Raw genomic sequence first — 7,660 nt, forward strand, 5'->3', positions numbered from 1 at the left:
GTGCAATGAGATCGACAGGACACTGACACAGGCATAACCCTTTTTCTTTATGCAATACGCTACCAGCAATTCACGTGCCAGTGATCTCCGGCTCTTACCTAGCAGACGCGTGTACCCAAATTGCGGCACGCAGCCACACATGTTCGGTTGGGCATCACCCAATCGAACATGTCTATCGTGAATGTTTCGATGTATTTCGTAGGCTTTTCAGGGCGAACGTACACAGTTGCAATCACCGCACCGTCAAAGCGTTATATTAAAGACGGCTATACGAATCGCGGCGCGCACACAAGCGCTAACGCGCTCATGTGGTCGCCAGGGTGACCTTCGTTACGTAATGAAGAAGCAAACGTAAGATCCGGCGAAAACCGCGGTATAACGCAGACTTTTTTGCAATCCCAAGTTCAAAAACGCCGCCAACCCGGCGTTTTCATACGGCTCCACGAGGTGGCTCCGAGTCGAAGGGGCACGCGCGGCCGGCCTAGCCTCGCTAGCCTCCCAGCAGGGCTCAAGTCTAATCGGGCGTAGCTTCCAGCAGGCTTGCCGCGCTAGCCTGGCTGCCTCACTCTACTCCGGGGGGAACGCGGCATAAAAGAACGTCGAGTGGCGCAAGAGAAGAGAGCTTGCGGGAACTCAGGCGGCCGGGAGGGAGGAGCTAGAGGCCGTGCGCTCAAAAAGACGACGACGCTCGAGCCAATGCTGATGATGATAGTTTTTTTCTACATGCGGACACGAACCTGGGGAACCTAGCCCTTAACAGCTTCGCTGTAAAATTACGATAGAACTCATCTAACGATCACTATCGACGGTAACGCGAATAGCAATTGAGCAGTTTACCGACACCATGTTCCAGAAGTCACGTTTATTTAACAGGGGTGGTAGTAATTCTAAGACTTTCGTCGCATCGGCTATGTGCCTCATACTCCGATATCTTACCACTTTGAAATGGCACTCGCTTGCAGTGACGATGGAATGCCGAAGAAGGAATTATATTCACTGAACGGCAAAGGCGCATAACAACGATAGCATGACGACAATACGGTGTTGATTGGTAAAATACGATGCTTGTATAACGAGGATAAAGTGACGACGACGGCTGTATGGCGACGATGGCGCGACGGTGCTCGCAATCACATGAAGAAGCGGGAATGACGATGATTGCACGACCAAGGCGGCATGACGACGGCGGTATGACAACGGATGCGTGGTAGCGTCTGTGTGACGGCGACGATGCAATGACAACGGCGGCATATCACGATTGAAGGACTATAGCGTGACTATAGTGGGCCACCGGGTGGGGCTAGAAGGCGTGACGACGGCGGCATGACTATGTACGGTGTGACAAGGAATGCATTACAACTGCATGACGACGATGGCGTGCTGATGACGGCACGACGAATGTCGGATGACAAAGCTGGAATGACGCGTCGATGCAACGTTCACAACGGCATCACGACCTCGAGACCATATAGTGGCCCAAGTTATTGTACAACTTGGGCCACTAGGTTGGGCTATAGAAGGTATGACGACGTCGGTGTGACGAGTGCAAGATATCACGAAGCTGGAGTAACGACAATGGAACGACCACGATGGCTTCATGGCCAGGAGCACACACCAAGTGGCCCAAGCAGGAGTCAACTTGTGTCTCTGGGTCGTCCTAAGAGAGACAGAGAGAAACATGCTTTAATGATATGATGCAGGTGTTAGCCCGACTATTCGCCTGACACGCTACTCCAGGTGCTGGTTGATTATGATATATACAGCGAGAAACACTTAACAGCACATATAGTCACACACACACGCATATATATATGCATACAAGATGAAGGGTTTCGCGCCAGACCCGAAGGTATATTCAAAAAAGGAAAAAAAAAGACGAACGCTTATGGCATCATATTTACTGACTAGTCAGTAAATATGATGCCATAATCGTTCGTCTTTTTGCCCCTTTTTTGAATATATATATATATATATATATATATATATATATATATATGAACGAGAAGAAAGGGAACCGAGGGGCCCGATTTTTATTATCATTTCATGAGAAGCCAACAAACAATGACACCAAGGACAACGTAGGGGAAATTACTTGTGCTTACTAATTGAATTAAAGAAATGATAAATAATGTAAATGACAACGGATGAAAAAACAACTGTCCGCAGGTGGGGAACGAACCCACGTCTTCGCATTACGCGTGCGATGCTCTCACCATTGAGCTACCGCGGAGCCGTTTTCCCATCCACTTTCTGGGGTATTTACGTTTTATAAATAGAACTAACCCTGGGAGTGTTAGCCAGCGCCACCACTCACAAACCTAGGGGCGGATGTGGAACATCCTTTCTGCCGCAGGCGTCACGAGCACGTGATCTTTCTGGGTGATGGCAACTGGTCAATAAACCCACATATGCTACCTGAAGGCATCAATGTTGCCGGATTCGAGCCCTCGTTATGTAATGAACGAGAAGAAAGGGAACCGAGGGGCCCGATTTTTATTATCATTTTGTAAGAAGCCAACAAACAATGACACCAAGGACAACGTAGGGGAAATTACTTGTGCTTACTAATTGAATTAAAAAATGATAAATAATGTAAATGAAAACGCATGAAGAAACAACTGTCCGCAGGTGGGGAACGAACCCACGTCTTCGCATTACGCGTGCGATGCTCTCACCATTGAGCTACCGCGGAGCCATTTTCCCATCCACTTTCTGGGGTATTTACGTTTTATAAATAGAACTAACCCTGGCAGTGTTAGCCAGCGCCACCACTCACAAACCTAGGGGCGGATGTGGAACATCCTTTCTGCCGCAGGCGTCACGAGCACGTGATCTTTCTGGGTGATGGCAACTGGTCAATAAACCCACATATGCTACCTGAAGGCATCAATGTTGCCGGATTCGAGCCCTCGTTATGTAATGAACGAGAAGAAAGGGAACCGAGGGGCCCAATTTTTATTATCATTTTGTAAGAAGCCAACAAACAATGACACCAAGGACAACGTAGGGGAAATTACTTGTGCTTACTAATTGAATTAAAGAAATGATAAATAATGTAAATGAATATATATATATATATATATATATATATATATATATATATACTGTACACATATTTACAACGTTTAATTAAGGCTCGTCGCCCACAATAACGTCAGCAGCGTTTTAGTGGCGCGTACCGCACAGGCTGTGCTTTGCCATGGGCCTATAGTGTGCAGCAGTTCCAAGATGGAGATCCGTTGAAGGTGTAGTGCCGCCTTCAAAGACTGTATCTCTGGTGCATAGCGGCAGCATTCGCACACAACGTGTTGCAGGTCATCAGCGGCATTGCATTCAAAGCACATTGGAGAGTCCGTTAGGATTATCTTGCACGTGAAGGAGTTCGTGTAGGTGACGTTTAGTCTTTTGCGCTGCAGGCATGATTGGCCTCATCTGTTGAGGCCTCGCGGCATGTAAAAGTCACACGATGGATCTATTTTGTGTAGGGGTCCATACTGGTGGCTTGCATCTGTAAGCTTGACTTGCATCGTAAGACGCAAGTTAGGTAGGTTCAAAACAGCTGAAGTAGGCAAATAATAGTTTCGCATTAAACAAAAATTCTCGAGACCCCCTTGTTGTGCGACACTCTCCGGGGTACCTACAACATGACTTGATCCCTGAAGAGCAATCATGAACGACAAAACTGCGGAGATTTATATCTGTGCCTGTCCTGAAATAGTACTCACGTACAAAGACACTTAGAAAACGGAAAACGAGGCGTGACCTAATGCCAGGGATACTGATGAATATTTTCCCCTTCGGCGCTATAGTGTCGGTGCCGGTGTCAGTTGGTCGCCCAAGGCAAAACATTCCTTCGAGAGAGAATCAACTTCACACCGCTTTTCCTCTATAGTAGCTCCGAAGCCCGCGCGACAATTGAATTGAGTATACTTTCCGTAATCAGCGGCAGTAATGTTCTTCTACCCCTGAAGACTTGTTTCCGTTCAGACATTCCCTGAATGCTCATTGTGACCTAAATATTTCTGGGCAGTTAACGTTCTTGCATGTCGAAAGGATAGAAAAAGAAGGACGTGATCTTCAAGATAGTCAAATTGTCAAGATATAAGAAATAAACAGTGCATATCTTCCAGTAGACTTACACGAACAGCTAGGTTTCCGATAATATGTGACACCTAGGTTCATAAGTGATTAGCAGTTGGCGAACAAGAAAAGTCTCCCGCTATATGAGCCTCAAGAAGTACGTAGGTACTTAGAAAGCTGAACCGTCGAAACCACCTTGCGAGCGCATAGCAAAATATATCTGAACATAAATACTAAGAGGGGGAACAAAAAGGGCACTTTTATTCATCAAGGTCATCAACCTGCGGCTGATGGGTACAGTGGTATTAAGGCATGGACATATAAAGAGGATCGCAGTTGCCATCATTTAACTTTTAGTTTTGTTTTGTGTCCTAACAATTGATAATAATAATAATAATAATAATAATAATAATAATAATAATAATAATAATAATAATAATAATAATAATAATAATAATAATAATGCACTATAGCACACCGGCTTCATTATGTTCTCCAAGCCGGGAAAAGGGATTTATCGAACTATAAAATAGTCTCACCCACATTGGGTAGAGCGATTGAATAAAGCTCCACTACGTGCACGGACCGCCAACAATCAAGCATTAAACTTAATGATCCAACGCATCTTCATCCCGCATACAAACAACAAGAGCTCGTCTATTCAACGTTATCACTACTGCTATTTATGAAGGGTTGCAAAAAAAAAGAAAGGACCTGCTAAATATCGTGCATATCGTCACGAATCAAGGCTTGCCCGCTCCACTCCTCCTCATTTATAAATTATTCGCTCGTTATCAAATTTAACTAATCCAACCACGTCAGCTGCGCTTTCATGGTTCATTTCGCGCCCTTGAGGCGCATCTGTGCGTGATGTTGCTGCCTCTTCATCACCGTCCACCGAGAGGCTCGTTAGATTAGGAATGAGTTGAGAATGCCCGCATTACGAGTGGATGGCCAACTTGCTATGACCTGCATTGAACACACAAGTGCAGCCTCAAGCCCGGCTCCTGGACCCGTCCAGAAAAATTCAAGGGAGGGTGCCTTCATGGGCCCTTCGAGAGTGCTTCCCGCGCAAGTTCAAGGAGTTTTCGAGGTCTGCGTCACGCACGCCTCCCTTAATTCCCCCGCCGGCTCGTCACGACATTGGCTCGCCGTCGAGGCGTAAGTAATGAACCGGCCACTTTTGCTGCTGTTGAGCATACCAAGGCCTCTCCGGCGCCTTCCCCCTCTTTGAGCTTCCTGGCCAGTATATTGCGAGGCAGGCGGCCTGTCTGCCATCGATCCCGCTGCGGAAGTAAGAGAGGGTGGGGAGACGCCGCACATATGCCGGGGCACTGCTTTTCTTTTCTGCCCTGGCTGTTGTTTACCTAGTGAATGTGCAGCAAGCAGTGGAATGCCCGCTCACGTACATGCTGCACTGGGGAAATCACCGCGCATCATATGCTCTCGGATTCGCCCTCCGTGCGCTGAGTATTTTTCTGTCTTTCGCTTAAAGTTGCGCATTGCTTTTGATCCCCGTGGGCGAGGCTAAACTATTTACGCCTTCCGGCGTCTCCATCTCTAACCCGCAAAGGCATTAAGTCACTTTGTATAATGTGTTGGTTTTTTTTTTGTTTTTTTTCTACGACGGAGTACTTTGGGCTGTGTGTGCATGATTATTGCTCGTAACTGCGTGCTCAGCGGTTCCACACTTATTTGTTGATTACTTTTCGGCCATTATCGTATAAGTTATCACACTTCACTCAATAGCGAAAATTGGACTGTCAGTGTACCGCCTTGAGCAAATCGCAGTAAAGGGAAAATAACTTGTCCGCGTGAAGTAACAACCTCTTCGATAGTGTAAGCGGCGTAAGGTGCGAAGAAAAACTGTTGGGAGAGTTTGTTTTTATTGCTGCCGACGTTTGAAAAACCTTATTTAATGACGTTTGGTTCATATGAGGAGTTGAAATTGGATATATGTGCCGCCTATGACATGTTCTGGGTGTTGTGTTATATCTATTTCTGTTTATGCAATATGCAAAATTCAGAAATATGAGTCCAATGTAGGGGTTCAGATCAAAAGACGAATGCAGAATCAATGTGGCGAGATCCAGATGAACGGCAAGATATAAGCCACTGCCTACTTAAGTTTGGTATCTGAACATTTATGGCGTCGTGTGTTATATTTCTTACTGAAAAACAAACAAGTTCTGGCCGAACTCCATGCTTATTCGCTATCCTGTCTTTCTCTTCGTCATTACGTAGCATTGGTTTTCGTCGTCTTCGAATACCTGGAGCATAATATCCTTCTCAGCCTTGTTTCCATCCTCATGGGATGGCATGAGACAACTGTTCTGATCGTAATCATCTCTGTTGTTCCACTGCTGCGCTTCCATGCATAAAGCGACGTTTTGTTAAGAAACTAACTGCAACGCCAATGCATTTCTCCGCAAAGTTCGGGAGTTAATATCTCGAAACTGGTGTCACCCCGAGAATGCGTTCCAAGTGTATCCGCCTTGCGAACTCCACGGCTACAATTTGTAAATTTCAATATGGGCCATCAGGTAATTAGTTAAAAACCTAATTAGTACATTTTCGTTAATTATTCGATTATGCATTTCAATTTCTTGTGCAAGTAATGTCCGCCTCTTCGAGTAGACCAGCTCATGAACTAGAATTGGGCTATCTGCCACAGGCAACTTTTAAGGAACTTTTGAAAGTTTTCGCTGAGACACCCTGTATATCATCAACTGTCGCAGCGCTCAGGGTACGATAATCTCCCCACGGTCACCACTCAACAAACCGCCGTTGTTTTTTGCCGCTATATGAAGTGGCGCAATCGAAACACTGCATGACGGGCGAGAGACACCAATTTCGGCTCCAATATCCGGATGTACACCTGGCCGCCCCTTGTGACCACGGCTCGCAATGTTCTATGGGAGCTTTGTGAAGCATGTGTCGACCCGCCGCGGTAGCTCAGTCAGCTAAGGCGTTGCGCTGCTGAGCTCGAGATCGCGGGATCGAATCCCGGCCGCGGCGGCCGCATTTCGATGGAGGCGAAATGCAAAAACGCCCGTGTGCTTGCGTTGTAGGTGCAGGTGCGCATCCGTGAAGCCAGCCAGGTGCCTTCGGCCACCTGCAAGACCTTGGGTGATTCGTACACCGTCTGCCCTGCCACGTCCATGTGCGGATCACCAACAAGCGATTGCTCGAACTAAAGAAGCATTCTTTTCTTCGTGTGATTCTCGACCTCCAGCTCTGATGGACGCAACACATATCTACTCTTGGAGGACCAATAAACGCCATCACAAATGTTATCAGTCGCATTGCGGGCACATAGGAGGGTGGAATATCGGCGTCGCTATTCCACGTCAATTGCACCCTCATGCGTCAACAGATTGCCTATCCTGTGACAGTTCATCATAACATATCGCAGAGTTCCCTTCGCCAACTTCAGCTGTTATACATGCACGCAGCCTGTGCATATGTCTGGGAATTTCACGAGCAACATTAAGTTCACTAACACTAGCGGAGGCACGAGAGCTCCTGTTTAATGTGATCTCGAATATGGTGACATGTCGCCACCTTTTTCGACAAGTCA

Source organism: Dermacentor silvarum, chromosome 1 (genome assembly GCF_013339745.2).
Source record: "Dermacentor silvarum isolate Dsil-2018 chromosome 1, BIME_Dsil_1.4, whole genome shotgun sequence".
In the NCBI taxonomy this organism is placed as follows: domain Eukaryota; kingdom Metazoa; phylum Arthropoda; class Arachnida; order Ixodida; family Ixodidae; genus Dermacentor; species Dermacentor silvarum.